The sequence below is a fragment of the Sander lucioperca genome, chromosome 7, assembly GCF_008315115.2.
Source record: "Sander lucioperca isolate FBNREF2018 chromosome 7, SLUC_FBN_1.2, whole genome shotgun sequence".
NCBI classification, from domain to species: Eukaryota; Metazoa; Chordata; class Actinopteri; order Perciformes; family Percidae; genus Sander; species Sander lucioperca.
In genome coordinates, this window is record NC_050179.1 from 26,197,199 (window position 1) to 26,218,304 (window position 21,106).

At 42.3% G+C, this 21,106-nt stretch overlaps 1 long non-coding RNA gene and 1 pseudogene across 1 annotated transcript; both read left to right on the top strand.

Annotated features, from left to right (window-relative positions):
- Positions 1 to 1,385: 1,385 nt before the first annotated feature.
- Positions 1,386 to 1,888, top strand: LOC118495470. Its single transcript, XR_004897908.1, has 3 exons — positions 1,386 to 1,447; positions 1,606 to 1,638; positions 1,753 to 1,888. It is a non-coding gene; the product is annotated as an uncharacterized LOC118495470 (long non-coding RNA).
- A 1,872-nt stretch (positions 1,889 to 3,760) lies between these two features.
- On the top strand, positions 3,761 to 20,928 carry LOC116046513 (annotated as a pseudogene).
- Positions 20,929 to 21,106: the final 178 nt, after the last annotated feature.

A 21,106-nucleotide genomic window follows, 5' to 3' on the forward strand; every position in this document is an offset into this window, starting at 1 on the left:
GGTCCCTGAGGGTGCTTGCCACAAGGAGGTACTCTATGTGACCTGATTTTACACAGTTGTAGGAAGCAGGCTAATACTTTGTAAAAGAAAACATGTTGTACAATCAATCTTTTATGAATCCTGCAGTCTAATTTGAAGACCTTTGGCTAGTTTTACTTGAATGCTTGCTTTGAATTCACAGATAACTTATCTTCTTTGTGAAGTCTACTTCAAAATGAATGAGCTGGAGGGGGCATGGATAAAGCCATGGGTAAAAAAAGCATGTAATAGCATTTTCAAAGCTTAAAAATGTAATGAATTCCTTTAAATGTACTTGATGTGACGGCCCCTGTGTGATCTGGTGGGGCCTCTCTGTAGCAGTGATACCTCTCTGGTCTTACCCATCTTTGTTTTGAGTTGATTGCAGATCTGGTGCACCTGGGAGCTGTGTGTGCTGATAAAGCTCCACCTGGTCAGACTACAGGCTCTCTCTTCACTGCAACCCAGACATCAACCATGGCCTGATCATCCTGCCTGCCACATCTTGTTTTGAGTTTATTTAAGTTACAGAGACACACATTACAAAAGATATGTTTACTTTATTCTTTTGTTAAATAAATCACTTTTGATAATTTACAATGCCTCGCTCCCATTTGATGAATGAATGATAACCAGAGGAACATGGGTAATATATTCTCCCAAACAGGAGGGTCTGGTCAGAGGCGGTTGACCGTAAGGCCGTTTTATGCTTCTGCGTCAAATCGGTGTAATGGTGTACCCCCGCAGACCCCTCTGCGTCTACGCCGGACCCTACGCCGTAGCCTGACGTGCACCTCTCGAAAAATGTAACTACACATCGCAGCGACGCACGTCGCTCGGCTGTGGCTTGGTAGCGTTGCATTTCCCCTGACTCATTTCCTGGTTCTCCTTCTCCATAAACAACATGAAATCAAGAAGAGGGTTAACTTTTCCTGCTAAAGATTTCCCACCTTGGTCAGAAAACACAGGGGAGACACTTTGTTTCTCTCACTATGACTCTAGAGTCGGTACTCTCTCCGAAGCTAATCGCCGTCACTCTCTCACTTCTCCCTTGCTCTAACACACTCCCCACACACACACACACACACATGCCGGCTCGACGCACACACCAGCGCACAAGTATAAACATCAGGCCACTTAGGTAGGCTACGGCGAAAGCTCTCTGTGGAGCCTCCACACAACCATAAATGGCCTTTAGTCTCCCCAGATGAGATGGGTTACACGGGGGCTGGGCTGTTCAAGTCCTGGGGAGGTAAGGGCTGTCTATATATAATGCCTATACAACACCGACTGGACATGTCTCCCCTGCCTTACACGGCACAGGAGTTTGAGGCAATGCCAAAAGCCCGGTGTGTGTCGTGCAGTAAATGTGCCGTTGCAGCTATTAAGTCTGCATGTGGAGACCTGTACGAAGCCAGAAGTTCATGAGGTATGACATCCTGAATCAAAAGGTGTAGTGCTTAATCCTTATATAAACCATATTCATCCTTCTCTATTCAGTGTACAATTTGGTATTATCTTTAAAACAGTTAAGTATTGAAAGACAAAATTGTAATTCCTCTGTGTTCATGTTAATGTATTTAATAGATCCACTCTGACAATGATGATGTTGATGAAGGGGTATGCTATTAAAATCATTGTCTTGAATCAAGGTCATATATGGCTGTTACTGAGCCACAGATTGATGATTACATTTCTGAAATATGATGTGAACGACCCAATGATGTTTTACAGGCTCTACTGCAGCAATCTAATTTGGAGAGTATGGTGAGCAGACTGCAATCTCCTCTTCACCAACCCCCCTTGCGTATTCACATTTAGGGCTACACTAAGTCTCTAACATTTATCCTTTATTTGCAAGATTCCACAGAGCTTCCATCCTGCTCCCAAGTCCCTGATGTTAAAGTAAAAAGTTGCTGTTTCCTGTTTTTTGTTGTTTATTCTGAATTGTGTATGTTTTGTTAGTTACTGTGTTCTCTGTTCTCCCTTGTGTTGTCTAGTGTTGTGTCAAGTTTCTGTGTTTAGTTGATTTCATGTTTTCTGTCGGTTTTTTACCATTTCCTGTTTTATTTTGATATCTGTTTTCGGTCTTGTCATGTCTAGTTTTGCGTCCTGTGTTTTCCTGCCTGTGTGATTGTCTAATGTGTTCCACCTGTTCCCCAGCCCCGGTGTCACCTGTCCTGTGTTCGTTACCTAGTTTATTTAACCCCTGTGTTTCCTTTGTCTCTTGTCAGATCATTTTGTGTTCGTTCCAGTCAGTTTGTGTCCGTTTGTGTGTGTTCATGTGCCTACCCCGTGTCAGTTCCATAGTTCCTGGCTTTTTGTATTATTCTGTTTTTTGGATTACCTTCTTCTTTCTGGAATTTTGCCTGCTGAAACCTCAGGACTCCCTTGGTTTGTTTTTTTGTGTTTAATCCAATAAATCCGCAACTTCAACCCTTCTCCTGCCTGCCTGCCTCTCCCTGCATTTGGGTTCTTTAACCCCCGTACCATAACAGAATTATCTGACCAACATGGACCCAGCAGGATTCAAGCCTCTCCTGCATCCACTGGAGCCTGATGGTGAGCGGATGAGTTCTTTTTTCAGTTCCCTTTACAAGATGGATCCCACCTCTGCCTGGCACCTCATGATGGTTCGCTGGGAGGAGGTGGAGCAGGACCTCTGCCTCCCTGAGCCTAGAGAGTCACCCACCAGCCTGCCTTCTCCCCAGTTGGCAAACACCTTGGTCATCGGTGCATGGTTTGTCGGTCCGCCTGCTCCTTTGCCGGCTTCCCCAGAACTCGCGTTAAACCGCTCTGATGCCACCTGCTCAGCGTGTGTCCCCGAGCTCCCTAGTGTGCTGGCTAGCAGCTCTCCTGATCCCCGGCTGGCTAGCGGCCTCTCTGAACCCCGGCTGCCTAACGGCCTCCCTGAACCCCGGCTGATGGATCTTCCAGAGTCTGCGCTGATGGGTCTCCCAGAGTCTGTGCTGACAGATCTTCCAGAGTCTGCGCTAATGGATCTCCAAGAGACTATGCTGACCGGTCTCCCTGAGTCTGCACTGACAGATCTCCCAGAGACTACACTGATCAGCACCCCAGAGACTTTGCCACCGGTCAGCACCTCAGAGACTTCCCTAGTGACTTTGCCGGTCTCCGGCGCCCCTGAGCCCGCCCCTGTGACTTTGCCGGTCTCCGGCGCCCCTGAGACCGCCCCAGTGACTTCGCCGGTCTCCAGCTTCCGAGTGATTTCAGTCCCTCAAGTTGTCCGGCCGACTTCTGCCCCGTGTTCCGTTGGCGCCCCGACCGTTTCTTGCCCCTCGCATTTTTTCGGTGGTCCGGCCAACTCCTGTCCCCTGTGTAAAGGACATCTACAGACAGCTCTTTGTACTTGGATCGTTTAGCAAGGTAAGCAATACATATTGTTCCACAATTGTACACTGAATATTATCCAAGAATTCTACATTAAGCAATTGTGTTTGTTCTTTTTTATTGGTGAAGTCACTATCACCTGTCTTCCATGCTGGCATGGAGAGTAATTTCCTCTTACGCAGACGCAGAACACATGCTACTCGGCTGTAGTATTTGCTGTGTGTTCAAGTGCCACCTTTTGGCCAAGACACAGGCGACGTGAGGTGAGTTGAAGCAATGTCAGAGTTGGGCTTTATAGCCACTAATTCTTTTATGTCTGCTTGATGTTACTATTCACCTTTGCTTATTTACTTTACTCCCCTGTATTCATATTGGGGAGCAAAGTCCACAACTAGAAGGGGCAGGACTAAGAGCTGAGATACACTTTGAAAGCAAGTCAATTACCTTGCCTCTTCAGTTCAGTCCAGTCCATCAACATGTTTGCCTCAATCTTCTTGATATGGCTCTGCCTTGTCTTCCTCGTACTTCTACTCAAATCCCAGAGGCCCAAGAACTTTCCCCCAGGACCCCCTATCCTGCCGATACTAGGGAACATTTTGCACCTGAGCCTAGAGAACCCCCTGAAGGACTTTGAGAGGGTAAGAAAAAACATTGAAATTAATGTTTTGCTCTTCCAATGCCTGAAATTGTTATGGCATTGATGTAATTACTACTAAACTATAGTAGCTACCTAAATTGTCTCTACAGTGGTGCAATACTTAATGTTTTTGACTATGTTGTATATATTTTAGGCTGTGATGGTTTTTTTGATTAGTTTTTCATTCAAACATATGATCTGTGTTTAACTAATCTTGCAGGTATTTGTTAGTGCTACTGACAGTTATTTGTAATGTTTTATTATTGTGTGCACCTGCCCGGGGACTGTAGATGGAAACTAGCATTAGCTAACTCTGGTACAAAACATCTTTTCGTAAGATTAATGTATTTTGTACATTGTCCCTGACAAATAAACTAATTAAATAAATAAATAAACTTGTAGCCGCTGTGTTTTTCCTAATAGTAATAGTTTCAACATTTGCTGGACTACACTTCTAGATTATGTCTGAAACCTAGTGGCTGTTGTAAGTGTAAAATAAAAAACAAGTATGAAAGCCACTTAAATCTTTGCACAATACAGTATGCTTCTAAGTGTAAAGGTTACTCACAACAGGTTGTCTGTACAGAGTTGACTGCTTGTGCACTTGGACTTTCATTATTGTAGCAAAAGTATTGCAAATTTCTGTGTGGAGAGTTGTGCAACTGTACATATATGTGTTCTCATTTGCTGGTTTTTAAATTGCATTTTCAGATGATAAAAGATTGAACATAGTGGGCAAATATGTTTTTTGTGTTTTTTAGTAAATTGCCCTTTCAAAGAGTAATATCCATTTTAAGTTATATATGTGCATTTTAACACTGACATGTTATCTTGTTCTTTCCCAGCTGAGGAAGTCTTATGGAAATGTCTACAGTCTGTTCCTCGGTACCAGACCAGCTGTAATCATCAATGGGATGAAGGCCATGAAGGAGGCTATGGTGACCAAGGCCACTGATTTTGCTGGACGACCCCAAGACCTGTTTGTCAATGACGCCACCCAAAGGAAAGGTAGAACAGACACGATATGTCATAGGGCAGAGAATGTTTTATTAAACTTAACTAATTTAAAAAAAACACAGTGCATACTGTATGTCAGAAATATCTCTTTCTATGCATGTACTGTATTTAGGGATAGGTCAAGTACCATGATTCTTATATATCTTGCTACAACATATGGTTGTGCAGTTTAAGTTTTTATTGCCATCATTACTGTATCACACTAAATGAAATGCTGGGAAATAGTGAAAAGGGAGAAACAGAAATTACAGGTCACATGTCGCCTTGTTTATCTTTGTAGAAGGCTTCTCTTCACTACTCTAAGAAAAGCAAAAGATGCGTACCGATTGCCTAGTAGTTCCCTGCTAAGTGACTGCACAGGGTATTCAGCCATGTTAACTAACATTCCAAACTGTAGGGAGCAAACATTTTCAGTTTATAGGGAACTGTGAACTGTATAGGGAAGAACTGAACAACGGTTCATCACTTCGCCGGAAGTTCACAAGCAATATAGTCTTGCATTGCCAGACCTTCCTCCACAGCGCTGCGTGGGAGGGTCTGGCTAGTTCACACAGCATTCCGGGATGGGAGAAAAATGTGCTCTGGCTTATTGACATTTCTTTAAACCAATCACAATAGTCATCGGAGAGAGCCACGGCGGCGCTGCAAAATAGCCTCGGGAAGGAACTTGTTTGTTTGTGTGTACATTAAAAAGTTGTTTTAGTCGTGCAACAGAAAACTCAGATTGGACAGATAGTCTAGCTAGCTGTCTCGATTCACCCTGCAGAGATCAGAGGAGCAGTTAACCATAGTCCTCATAAATCGACCGGAGTTTAAAATTCCAACACAAAGAAAGCAGAAGGTTACGGACATCCGGGCAAAAAGAGGGTGATCCGGCGGAATTTGCGGCAGCACCGGGACAATCCCAGAAGTGGATATAGACTACAAGCAACGTTACCCATCAGTCATTGTGCCTTGCTGAACTGACAGAATACATCTTGTAAATTGATCAAATCACGTGTCTTTAAGTTACAGTGGAAAGTATCCTCTGTGTCTTTTCCTGCATATGTCTCATTTGAGTTCATTGCATTACAGATAAATGGGCCAGTCCCCAGTATTTTAACTCTTGTCTATTGTCCACCTAAGACCAACACTGACTTTTTAGATAAGTTTACTGCTTTTTATCAGATTACAGCATAAAAAAATACAACTGCCTCGCGGCGAGAACTTCTGAGGGATGCGGTAGTCAGACGGTCCGGTGGCCTCCGCTGCCTGAACCGGCCAAATGACAACGTTCCTCAAAAACAATCTCCCACACCGAACGGTAAGCAATCTTCCTCTTCTTTTCCCTGTCTATCTGAAAACGATACTGACTGTTTTGTTCTCGTCACCGGCCATCCACACCCCCCCACTCCTCGTCCGCTCTTCCCCCCAACCACAATAATTATTGGTGACTCCATCACCCGGGATATATGTTTTTTTAATGCTGTCACACACTGCTTTCCTGGAGCCAAAGTTGCAGACATCCTGGCGAAAGCTGTGGACCTGATACCCTCACTCCCGACCTCTATTAAACGCATCGTGGTCCATTGTGGACATAATGACATGTCCTATCAGGAGAGTGAGCGCACAAAGAAATACTTTAACACTCTCATTGAAGCTTTAAAAAGCACTGGGAAGTTGATTTTTATTTCGGGCCCACTTCCATCTCGAGGTCGCAGAGTATGCCTTTTTAGCAGACTACTCATTCTCAACACCTGGCTCCAGCTTACATGCAACATCCACAAGATAGTTTTGTTGACAATTTGAATCTGTTTTGGGAACATGGCTCCCTGTTCAGCAGGGATGGGATACATCCCAATACATGCGGCAGCCAGATGCTACGTGGGAATCTGCGGCACGCCCTGCAGACTCAAACCTTTGATTGACTGTTTGCACCCCGTAAACACACGCACAAGCACACTTCCCAGTCACACTCTCCCATAAGCTCTCACTCCTTTACAAATAACTCTGCTAACCCACAGACCAGCTATATCATTCCAGTAAGAATCAATATCAGTAATCAGAGGTACAGCGCTACACGCTCCTCTGTGCTTCATTTGGAGCAGCCACCCATTCATAATCCCATAACCACGGTGTCTGTCCCCTGACTGAGATCGGTTAAATCAAACGTAAACCAACGTGGTGCTATACTTAACTACCTAATTGGAATTAAAACAACCACTGCAACGATAGAACAGAATAGGAGAATCAAATGTGGACTATTAAATATTAGATCTCTGTCTTCTAAAGCAATATTGGTAAACGATTTGATATCAGATAATCAAATTGCTCTATTCTGTCTTACCGAAACATGGCTGGGCCATGAATATGTTAGTCTAAATGAAGCCACTCCTCCCAGTCATAATAATACTCAAATACCTAGAGATTCAGACCAAGGAGGGGGAGTTGCAGCCATATTTGACTCAAGCCTGTTAATTAATCCTAAACCTAAACTAAATTATAACTCGTTTGAAAGCCTTGTTCTTAATCTTAATCTTAACATCCAACGTGGAAAACAGTACAGCCATTAATATTTGTTGTTGTTTACCGAGCTCCAGGCCCGTATTCTGAATTTTTATCTGAATTCTCAGAGTTTTATGTGTAGTCCTAAAATCAGATAAAATACTTATTGTAGGTGATTTTAATATCCATGTGGACATTGACAGCAATAGCCTTAGTACTGCTTTCAATTCACTACTAGACTCAGTTGGTTTCAGTCAGAGTGTGCATAAGGCCACGCACTATTTTAACCACACCCTCGACCTTGTGCTGGTATATGGCATCAAAATTGAAGATTTAATAGTATTTCCACAGAATTCTTTATTATCAGACCATTTTTTAATAACTTTCGAATTCTTACTATGTGACTATACGAAATTAAATAAAAGCTTCTACGCTAGATGCCTATCGGACAGTGCTATAGCTAAATTTAAGGAAGATATTCCAACAGCATTTAACTCAATGTCGTGCTTTAATATAACAGAGGACCTTTATGTTAACTTTAGTCCCTCCCAAATTGATTTTGTAGACGGTGCTACGGCCTGCCTACGGACAACTTTAGACTTGGTTGCTCCTATCAAAAAGAAGATGACGAAGCAAAGGAAACTAGCACCTTGGTATAACTCCCAAACTTGCAAATTAAAACAAATCTCACGAAAACTTAAAAGTAAATGGCGTTTGACCAAACTGGAAGAATCTCGTTTAGATTGGCAAGACAGTCTGAAAGATTATAGGAAGGCCCTCAGAAATGCCAGATCAGACTATTACTCATCACTAATAGAAGAAAATAAGAACAACCCAAGGTTTCTTTTCAGCACTGTAACCAATATTATTAGGAAACACTCAATGAACTTTCACTGCTATGCAGATGACACCCAATTATACTTGTCAGTCAAGCCAGACGAAACCAGTCAGTTAGCTGAACTTCAAGTGTGCATTAACGATATAAAAACCTGGATGACGTACAATTTTCTGATGTTAAACTCAAACAAAACTGAAGTGATTGTGTTGGGCTCCAAAAACCTCCAAACTTCATTATCTAAAGATATAGATACTCTGGATGGCATTGCCCTGGCCTCCAGCACTACTGTCAGAAATCTAGGAGTTTTTTTTGCCCATCTAAAACAAACCTCAACAACAGCCTTTTTTCATCTTCGTAACATTGCCAAAATTAGGAACATCCTGTCGCAAAATGATGCTGAAAAACTAGTCCATGCATTCGTTACTTCCAGGCTGGACTACTGTAATTCCTTACTATCAGGATGCTCAAATAAGTCCCTTAAGACTCTCCAGCTGATCCAGAATGCTGCAGCACGTGTTCTGACAAGAACTAAGAAAAGAGATCATATTTCTCCTGTATTAGCTTCTCTGCATTGGCTTCCTGTAAAATCCAGGATTGAATTTAAAATCCTTCTCCTGACCTACAAAGCTCTAAACGGTCAAGCACCTTCATATCTTGAAGAGCTCTAGTACCTTATTGTCCCACTAGAGCACTACGCTCCCAGAATTCAGAGCTACTTGTGGTTCCTAGAGTCTCTAAAAGTAGAATGGGAGCCAGAGCCTTCAGCTATCAGGCTCCTCTCCTGTGGAACCAGCTCCCAGTCTGGGTCCGGGGGGCAGACACCGTCACCATATTTAAGAATAAACTGAAAACACTCCTCTTTGATAAAGCTTATAGTTAGGGAGCGAGTAGAGTAGAGGGAGGCAGGCCAGTACAGCCCAATCCGGCTGGGGAGAGTTCTAGCCCGACCAGGCTCCTCTCCTTAACCTGCCTCTCTTAGTTACACTGTTATAGTTCTAGACTGCCGGGGAAGTCCCTTCCTTGCTGTGACACACTGAGCTGCTCTCTCCTCTCTTTTTCCATTTGTTTCCATTTGTGTGCATCCTTGTCCCAGAAATGCTTGTTACTATACTAACCTAGCTCTGGGGAGTTTACTCCCTGGAGTCCATATGTTTCTTTCTCGCCCAGAATATTCCCTTGGATTAGGGTTGCACCAAGATCTTGGTTGGAGCTGTCATTGTGGCCCTACGCTCTGCGATGCCCTGCAGTGTCCGGCTGCGTCCTGCTGCGTCCTACTGCGTCCTGCTACGTCCACCCATGCTCTGCTGTGCCACGCTACATCCTGTAACGCCCTTCAGTGCCCTGCTGTGACATGAACTACTACGACTACCATTTGTAGTCACTGTTATATTATCTTTGTGACTATTATTGCCACTGTTTATCACATCCCCAACTGGCACCGTTAGACACTGCCTACCAAGAGCCTGGGTCCGCCGAGGTTTCTTCCTAAAAGGGAGTTTATCCTTGCCACTGTCACATTAGCCACTGCTAAGGCTTGCTCTTGGGGGAATTACTGGAATTGTTGGGGCTTTGTAAATTATAGAGTGTGGTCTAGACCTACTCTATCTGGAAAGTGTCTCGAGATAAGTCTTGTTATGATTTGATACTATAAATAAAATTGAATTGAAATATACTAAATAAAACATCACATTCATTATTAATTTCACTTGTTTTCATTTGAGACAAATTGTACAATACAATCCACATTTTCTAAAGGCTCAGTCTACCACTTTTAAAAAAAATGATTCCAGTGCTGGATCCATGGTATCAGAATTTTGGATAGTCGTCATGGAAACATTAATTGGTCATGTGACAAGGGCTGGGAAGATTGGCAGAACAGGCAGTCAAATGACAGTGCTCTGATCCAATGGAAATGACAACTGTCAGATTGACAGAACTCTAGCCCAATGGATTGGGGTGTGGGGTGTGTGTGTGTGTGTGTGTGTGTGTGTGTGTGTGTGTGTGTGTGTGGGGGGGGGGTGTGTGTGTGGGCACCAGGGGAGGCCAATCATGTTTCAGGGGGGTCCAGTGCAACCTCATGCCCCCCTCCTAGCCCCGCCCTTGATGTAAGATGTCTTGAGTATCAAGAAAGGCACCCATGAATAAAATGTATTATTATTATTATTATTATTATTATTACTAGTATAATTAACGACTGACAATGGCTGGTCGTCAAGTGCAACCATGCTTATACTGTATACTCATTGTGTCACTACACCTGTTGTAGGAGTGGTTTTGGCAGATTATGGCTGTAGTTGGAGGGACCATCGTCGCTTTGCTCTGGCGACCTTGAGGAACTTTGGTCTGGGGAAACATTCCATGGAGGAGAGGATTCGGACAGAGATACAATACACTGTTGATACACTGGAAAAGAGTATTGGTATGTCATCTGAGGGTCCACACAATCCTAATACGGATGGGAGGGTTTTCTGAGCAGCACAAATACTCTAATATCATTGATAATATTGATATATAATATAAGGTGGATTTTGATTATGAATTTTCATTAGTGTGAATGAATTTTGCATTGTTATTTTCTGTTTTTGCACAATGCTGTGTCATACTTTATGTCAACATTATCTTTTACAGGCAATACCTTGAATCCACAAGTTATGTTTCATAATGCGGCCTCCAACATCATCTGCCAGGTTCTGTTTGGTACACGCTACGAGTATGATGATGAGTTCATCAAAGTGATTGTTCAATGCTTTACTGAAAATACAAAGATAACCAATGGACCATGGACTGTGGTGAGTGAAAGCATGTTTCTGCCTTGAAACCTGGCTCAGAAATATTAACAAGTATAATGTTTAAATTCCCAAAAGGATTGCACTCTTTTACAGCTAAACCTGCACAAATAAAACAAAAAGACACAGTGTAATTCCCAAAGCACCTGCAAAGTTTAACATGCACCCTAGGTAGGGTTGGGTACCGTTTGGATTTTTATGATTCCGATGCCAAACCGATTCCTAAACTGATTCTTGAAAAACTGAAAAATGACAGAAAGACTCTTTTATGGAGTTTTTTTAAAATTGAAAATTATTTAAATTTAACAATATATTAAAGTTTTAAAGTACTTAAATATATAATAAGTAAACCTAAGTCACCTAATAATAATAATAATAATAATAATGTATACTTTATTTATCCCACAAGGGGAAATTACATTACCTAACACATAACTACAATAATTTAACAAATAACAGTTACACTATTAACAAGAAAGAACTAAATAAATGTTGAGTTGGTATGCCAACCAGCTTCAAACTTTAGCAGTTCTTTTGCAGAAAAATGACCATATTTGCCTTCTCTGGTGAGATACTACACCTCTCCTGACTTATGGCATGTCCTGCACAGGAGAAAACTTTCTCAGATGGTGTCCAAGAGGCCTGGACACACAGGTATGAGTTTGAAAGGGCACCAGGCTACAGGGTCTTGTCCTGAACGATAGACTAGCAGAGCTTAATATGTTTGCTAGTAATCCATTTTGGTGAGCCCAGAGGGAAAATATACCATTTAAAAAGTAGCCTACATTTACGATAGCTAGCTAACGGTAGACTATTATAGAGAAAGTGTGATATTTTTACGTCCGTTTCGGAGCGTGTACAAAAAGCCGTCTATCAGCTGTGATTGTAGAGTGCACGTCGGGGGAATAGCGTGGACACGCGCTTCACACCGCAAGCGGGCACGTGCGCCACCCGGCGTAAAAGGGAGAAAGAAAAAAAGAGTCTGCTGCTGTCTGGAGTGACAGAGGGAAAATATTTCAGTCGGAACCGAAATTTGCGTTCTAATCCGGTCCGAATACTACCGTTTGCGTAGCAACCGATTCCATAGTGGACCCGGGTTTCGGTATCCAACCCTAACCCTAGGTAATTTGCATACATTTGGCGGAAAAATAGCCCCTTTCTATGCAAATGAGCCTCATTGCAAAAACAGTTCAACTCACAAAGATTAGCACTAATAGCCACACACAGTTACAGGGAAATTATTGGCGTCTTCAGAGAGTTGGTGGTAATGAAGCTCATTAATTAGGTGTGTCCTCCGCTTCAAACCATGCCATCTTTTTTTAAGTCTGATGGTGTGTTTTGATAAACACCAACAGCACTGACAGACTGGGATATTCAAATCTCAAATATGCTTTCTCTCTGGCATGTTTAAATACCTTGCCTGAATCATACCCATGATATAGGCTTACGCAATGTGCAAATTAAAAAAATCTTAGTGTGTATTCAGCGCCCAGAGTCCTCTTCTTCTTTCAGGTGGGCCCTTTCATTGTTAAAAATTTCACATCCAAACTGTAAAAGCAAGTCATTGCTGAGTTGAAAAGAGCTGTCACATGGAGCTATAAAATGGTTTCATAGCACATTAAAGGGGTGATATAATGATTATATAGGGTATTTCACACTGTTCCTTAAGGTCTCCTAATAGGGAATGTAACCTTGGTTGGGCTGAAAATGGCCCGGTTGCTATTTTATGGGCCCTTAACTACCCTGTGAATATGCCCCTATTTGTAACAAGAGCTTTTCTTCCAAATATGGTATGCTCATGAATATTTAGATGAGCTGCGCGGTGATTGGTTGAGCGAACCACATACACACATACATTGGAGACCAGACATACATTGTTTGTGTGCTAGTTTGTTATTAAATTCACTTCTGAGACTTTTTTATGCGAGAAATCAATTATATAAAGCTCAAATATGGGCTGTTTTATAAAAATGGATGGCTAATTGCAAATTTGGTAAGATGTGTCGGACTTCAGGAGCTCCACACAGTCTGACGAGAAAGCCTGGGCTCCATACCCAGGACAAAGTCACCGTTTCTGGGTTACAGGACTACCGGGGCTCGGAGCTTCGCGGCGCTGGCCAGCTGCCGGCATAACTATAGTATATTTACAGTTTGAATTTTGTCACGCCACTTATGTTACAGCTACCCCAAGGTCTTACAAAGCTCTCTTTTGTGTCCAATTTCAATTTAATGCATTTTTGTGAATATGAGGGGTTTCGTTAGCTGCTAGTGTCCCTTCAATCCTATGGGTAAAGATCGTGGCTAGTTAGCTACACTTTTGGCATAACTAGAGTATATTTACAGTTTGAATTCCGTCAAGGCATGTATATAACAGCCACCCTAAGGCCTTACAAAGCTTAGCTAACACTTTTATCCGATTTCAATTTAATGCATTTTTGTGAATTTCAGAGGTCTAGGAGGAGGCTAGCTAGCACTCATTGATAGAGCTCCATCCAGCCGCGGGCTCTATCAATGAGACTCGCGGACAAGAGGCATTTATTTCCCCAATCGTTTGTTTAAATAACTCAACACACATATCCATTATAAGATTAACTGGAACCTGTGGTAAGAGATTGTGGGCGTAACAAGCTCACTGACCGCACTCTCACTCACACACACTGGCCATTTAGCAGGAAGAGGGGAGCTGCAGGCCTTGGAGCTCTGTCAGGGCAGCGGCGTTTGGTAGTCCAGTAACCCAGAAAACATAGTCAGACAAAATTTGCAATTAGCCATCAATTTTTGTAAAACGGCCCATATTTGACCTCTACATAGTTGATTTCTCGCATAAAAAAGTCTCAGAAGTGAATTTAGTGGTAAAATAGCAGATGAACAATGTATACAATTTCTGAGATCTGCGCGACCTATTCAGAAGACTACCTGATCTCAGATCAGTGGTGTAGCCTATGTAAATGTTGGGGCGAGACAAAGATAGAGACTAGAGCCAAATAAGGAGCAGCCACCGAGTTGACGTCAACTTGGTGGTTTGTTGAGATTTTCCCGTTTTCAGAGGCAGTTTCAAATTGTGAGATTTGCAGAGGAAAGAGGTGTCAATGGGATTTTGAGGTTTACCCACCAAACTGTTGTTATTCAACTATAGCTAAGTTTCCATCCACTTGTCAATCAAATTATCTGAAAAAAAAAAACTCATGCGAATAAAGCTGGTGAAAGTGTGTTTCCATCCACCGGCTTTAAAGCGAATAAAAACCTGTGCGTAATGACATCACATGCTGTTTTGCAGTCAAATTGGTATATCAAATTGATTTTAAACATTTTATGGTGTTTCCATTCATTTTTGCACTGAATCGCACAACATTTGTAATAGTTGTAATAGTGCTTATGTGCCAACTGATAGCGACATATCAAGCTATAATAAGAAAACAACGACGCTATCAACACATTGCTATGATGATGCAGATGCACATAATGCCCGTTGACAACGGAGGGGGCCTGTGGTGTGGGAACGACAGCGCTCCAAACAGTTCTGGGAGATCGTGGTTCAGAGTCACTTCACGGAAACCCTTTGGTTGAAGCATTTTCGGATGACCAAGACAACATTTGACCTGTTGTGTAATTTTATTGGCCCATTCCTTTCCCCAGATGTTGCAAGCTATCGCCCTCTGGTTCCAACCGAGAAGCGTATTGCCATTGCGCTCTACAAATTGTACGGAGTGGTAGGCGAAATGTTTGGAGTCAGCAAAGCCACCATGCACTGGTGTGTTTACGCCGTGTTCAATGCCATACGAACGAGGATGATGCGAAGGTATATATATCTACCTGGAGTGGATGAGGCGCATGATATCTCGCTGCGTAACTCCAGAGCGCACCTTGTGCCACAAGTGTATGGCGCAATAGACGGGACTTATGTCCCAATTAGACCCCCTGCTGAAGGCTACAGGGATTTTGTCAATAGAAAGGGCTGGCCATCAGTCGTATTACAGGCTGTGGTAGATGATCGTTGCATCATAAGGGACATTTGTGTCGGCACTCCTGGTAATGCGTCTCCTCGTTCGTCCACTTACATCTGTCTTTGTTGACACCCGCCATGTGTGCGAACAGAGCGGAAATACTGGGTGGAAATTAACTAAAACTTCTTCTTCTTCGTTTTGTGCCATGTTGCAACCATAAAATGACCTAAAACTTAATCGCAATTCATTATTTATTCGGCAAATAACGTTTCCATCAGCGTTTATCGCATAAGCCGTATATCGATCAAGATAAAATCCGATGAGACCGAACGTATTTCCTTTGAGTCGATATTCAGTCGAATTTTACTGTTTCCATAAGGCATTTTTCATTCGATATCACTTAATTTGGATAAAAACATGTGGATGGAAACATAGCTTATGAGAAGGTAAAATCAGTTTTGCATTATATCACCCCTTTAAAGAGGAAAAGCAGCAGTTATGGGCAGTATAAGAAAAAAAAGTGTTTTTTTAACATTAAAGCATGTAAACATGTTCTAGTAGAATCACAAAATACAAGTATGTATCTGAAAACAGTATACAATAGCTGATAGGCTTTCGCAACACAGCATTAGACAATTGTCTCACTCAAGTTGAAAGATTTGAGTGTGCGTTACATCCTGCACTGCCCTTCTATTCAGCACGAATACGATAAATAAAGAAATAAACTTTGCATCTGAATCCTAACTGTGGATTGTCCGTCCATCCATCTGTTCATTCATACTCTGTGATTGCAGCAGGTGTATTTAGGCTTGAGGAAATATGGCAATACTAAGAGAAGCCACCTAGGCCAAAATGTAATACTTTACTTGCACATACATATATACTTCACTTGCACGTGCACATAAACTGGTACTAAAGTCTTGCACATACATACATACTTCACTTGCGCATACATATATACTTCACTTGCGCATACATATATACTTCATTTTCACATACATATATACTTCACTTACACGTACATACTTCACTTTTGTATACCTGCATTCTTCACTTGCACATACTTCACTTGCACATACTGTACATGGGTACTTCAATTGTGCATACATATATTCTTCACTTGCACTCACATACGGTATGTATGTTCATAGTCATGCACACATACATACAAACTCACACATGTTATGCATGCATAAGCAAGTGAAGTATATATGTATGCGCACGCAAAGTATATATTTATGAGAAAGTGAAGTATCCATGTATGTGCAAGTGAAGTATATATGTATGTGCAAGTGAAATATATATGTATGCACAACTGAAGTTTGCATGTATGTGTGCAAGTGTTTAGTAACAGTATATATGGATGTGCAAGTGAAGTATTCAACTCTGGCCTAGGCGGCTTCTCATAATGTTTGTTACGAAAGTTAAGTAAGTAGGCTTAATTTGCCCAGTCTCAGCTCCATCCACGCTCCACCTCTTTCCCCATTTTTGGATTAGCTGGGAGTTAGGCACTGCCAAAACAATGATGGTCACAGCCAACAGGACCCACACACTTTGAGCTTCATCTTGGCTCTTTAGAAACCTATGGCTGATGTCAAGGAGACTAGCGTCAATATTTTAAACAGGCTACAGTTTGGATTGAAATAAACAAATGATTTATCTTCTTTTACAGCTGTATGACTCTTTTCCCATTATTCGTGGCCTGCCACAGCCCTTCACTAAGGTCTTTAAGAATATTGAGGTATGTTAAAAATATACAAAAATATAAAAAATATTTTGGGTTGAGAATTAAACATGGCATTTATCAGTGGGAAGAAAAACATGTAATTAACACAAATTATGAATGTTGACTTGAAATCTTTTCAGACTTGTCAGAATCTTGCGATTGGTTTGTTGAACGAGCACAAGAAGACCAGAGTCCATGGAGAACCACGAGACTTTGTTGACTGCTATCTGGATGAACTGAATAAGGTCTGTGTGTTTATAGTCTCGCTTTGCCAGACCCTCCTCCAAAGCGCGCTGAAGGAGAGTCTGGCTACTCCACACAGCATTCGGGGATGGGAAGAAAACCTGCTGGTTTAATGGCATTTCTTTAAACCAATCAGAATCGTTATGGGCGGTGCTAAACTCCGCGCAGAGCCGCTGCAAAATAGCTGTGCGAGAGAAAACTCAGATTGGACCGAAACTCTAGCTAGATGTCTCAATTTACCATGCAGAGATCTGAGGAGCAGTCAACAATAGTCCTTATAAATCCACAGAATTTAAAATTCCAACACATAGAAAGCGGAAGGAGATGGAAAATACATGCATCGTGTAACAGGCCCCAGGCGTGAGGCCTGTGGTCAGATTAAAATGTTGTTCTGAAAAGAACAGGAAAATGATGAGACCGGCAACAGGTATTGCGTTTCCTTCTCTCGCTTCTTCTCACTTTAAATATGTTCTCAATTTCACATTCCTTCTCATAAGAACGTCATCAAATTACCATCATCACTACGTAACTTGAATTCAGTTTCCCAAATAAACATCATTTTCAGAATCCATGGGTGCTGTTTGTCTTCATATCCAAATGAAAGTAAAATACACTTTTTCCCAAACTTCTTTGGTCTGCTGCTTACAGCTTTCATAACTGTACTAATGACTAATAACTGCAACATTACTCCTTACCAATAAGATTCCAGACGCACAGGCTGAATGCTAACATATTAGCAGAATGCTGTTAATTCTATTAACAAAATAGTCCAGCTGGCGTGAGACATTACACAAGCAAAAGTTAACTCTATACATCTTAACAGTATTTCAAACACACACTTGCTTAAACAGCATTTAACATGACAGGGCTTAGCGAAATAAAATCACATAGGGGCCTCAAAATAGGACAATGTAACCGACGTGACACACACGTTCTGTAAGTGAAGCTAGCTTGCTCGGCTTTAGCTGTAGCATTCCAACCACGTTACTCTGTGTTCATCTAAATACCTTCTAACTACAATCTTCATCCAGTATAAAACACGGAAAAGCATTCATACTGGGTACTGACATTATTATGACCACATGTGTGTGTTTTTTGCTAGCGACTAACCTGAAAAGAACAGGAAAATGATGAGACCGGCAACAGGTATTGCGTTTCCTTCTCTCGCTTCTACCAGACTAAAGACAAGAGTCGGCTACAGCCACAATATGCCGTCTCGCTGGGAGGCGAGGCCCCCTTGTGGTGGAAATTTGGAATACAGCTTACACAATGAATTTACACCAAATGAAAGAAATGAGACCCTTATGAAGCAATATACATATGCCAACTATTCAAACTATACATTATTAAACCACATAATGTCACATTGCTGGGCGTCACAATCGGGCGGAATTTCCTGCAGCACCGGAGCAATCCCGGAAGTGGAACACGAGGATATAGACTATTGTGTTTGTGTGTGTGTGTGTGTGTGTGTGTGTGTGTGTGTGTGTGTGTGTGTGTGTGTGTGTGTGTGTGTCGTGTCAAAAGATATCAGCTTACAACCAAATGTATGCATGTTCTGCATGTATCTTTAGCCCACGTGTACGCAGTCTGTAGTTTTCATGCCCCACAGTGGGATTTTGTGTGCATCAGTAATGCATAATTGCATTTAATGTCTGTTTGTATTAAAACAACCATTCTCCTCTTTTTAGAGAGGCGATGATGGTTCTTCCTTTTCAGAAGAGCAACTGATTATGTACGCTCTAGATCTTCACTTAGCTGGGACAGACACTACCTCCAACACCCTGCTTACTGGTTTCCTCTACCTTATGACCTACCCACACATACAAGGTATGCATGCACATGTAAATTGCTTTTCTGCCACCGGCTCCATAGTTTTACCATTGTCTTTCTATCTAAAATACATATTCATTTCATGCTTAGAATTATTTCTATGAAAGTCATGAACAGAAAAGGCATTTTTCGTGTCTTGGGACTGAGTTGTTCAAATACCATTATTAGTAGACCATCTTAAGCTGCCTTGAACGATACATTTGGCCAGTCTCACCAGCTTGCACTAAAGAAGATAGCTACAGTGATATATGCTTCTGATATCCACAGAGGTAAAGTCAAGGTCTTTAAGAGATTTGCTCTCAAAGTTTGAACCCTGGTTGGGATGCTCAAGACCCTCTGTGCTGACTGTAAAACCTTACTAAGGTGTCTGCTGTCCATCCAGTCCTTCCTTCTTGTCATCCAATACCTGAGCTCCTATTCCAGGATTAAGACTCTAAACTTTGGTAAGTAGAGTTTGCGTGCCAGTGAAGAAATATGAAGACATCAGTACCATTGCAATGGCAATTCCAAAAATGGCTGATTTACCACCTGCAAGGCTCAGTCTCTCAAAGCCACACTTCCACTCAGGGCTCCGGGCCATTCTTCATCAAAATTAACTAGATCAACTAGATGTCCTGACAAACATCAACGTAGATTAATTTCTCATAGCTCTGAGATTTACTGCCCACCGAGGAACCCCGACAGGATTGTTCTCAAATCGGGTACAATCTTCAAGGCTGGGGAGAAAAAGTTGAGACAAACCTGAGTCAACCTAAGCCTAGACCAAGATGAAAGACTAAATGGCCAAACAACAGATATCTTTCCACTTTAATCCACCTGCCGGGTTAGAGTGTTCACCCGGTAGAGTGTGCGCCTCATCTAGGCTGAGTCCTTGGCAGTGGTCGGGTTTGAATCTGACCCACAGCCCTTTGCTGTGTGTCGTTCCCTCTCTCTCCTCCACATTCCTGTCTATCTGCACTATCTAATGAAAAGGGGGGGGGTGTAGTTTTATCTGTCAGCTTCTTCTGCCTCCATCGCCCCAGTCTACACAGCTCCCTCCCTCTCGTGTTGCACAACACTTTGCAGCACCTGGCAGAAGGCCAATTTCAATAGCTTGGAGCTTCTGAAAAGTACAGGCTGAGCAGGAAAATGAGCAGAATCAACAAGTGTACAGTCAGCAAAAGGGAACCACAAAGGAGGAGGTATCTGTACGCCCCTCAGGAGACGTTTAAAGGAGCCATTTGCCTGCCCTTTGCTCTTTTGCTTCATTTTCTCCTCAGGGCACACTGATCATCCCTAACCTGACTTCAGTGCTGAATGAGGAGGGACAATGGAAATTCCCCAATGAATTCAACCCTGAAAACTTCCTCAATGACCAGGGAGAGTTTGTTAAACCAGAGGCCTTCATGCCTTTCTCTGCAGGTATAAGAGCATAAAAAACAAACACCGCTAAGGAACTCGTTGTATCACAGCTGCAGTGGCATGCACAGGCAGGGTTAGTTTAGTCAAACTGTTGTGGATGACTTTGAGGTCTTTTTTTATGTCCCAGGTCCTCGTATGTGTCTTGGAGAGGGTCTGGCTCGTATGGAGCTCTTCCTCATCATGGTGACCCTGCTGAGGAAGTTTAAGTTCATCTGGCCTGAGGATGCAGGAAAGCCAGACTACACTCCAGTCTATGGGGTCACGCTGACTCCCAAACCTTATCGGATGAAGATCCAACTCAAGGCAACACAGTGAGGCTGTCTGCAGACACACAGACTGGCATTTGCTCTTTCCTATGTTGTTAGCTGCCCTATTCACAGCAGTCACTATCTAAATGCAAGCTATGCCAGCTAACAACACACATAGTGAATTATGCCAGACGTCATGACTACATCATATCTGTTTAGGTTACAGGCTACAGTGTGTTTTTAATGTACTGTGTTCCATTAAGACTTACTTTTGGATTGAGACTGTCCTCCCCGGAAGAACGACAGTCGTTTCAGCAAGTACCCCAAAACAACATGTTTTTACAAGTGACGAAGCCCTCTATCCGCTGTAGAAATTATTATAGGAGCAAAGGAGGAAGTCAGGTGATGTTTAAAGGGGTGGTTCTGAATTTTGGACATAGGACCTCATTTCCAAGTTAGCCAGTGTGTTATTTATCAGTGGAGACCGTTTTCAACACTTTTCATCCAGTCCTTCCAGTTGCAGAGTTCGCTGGTGCCTGGCTAGCGCAAGACAACAGTATCTGCAAGCCTTCCACTAAAA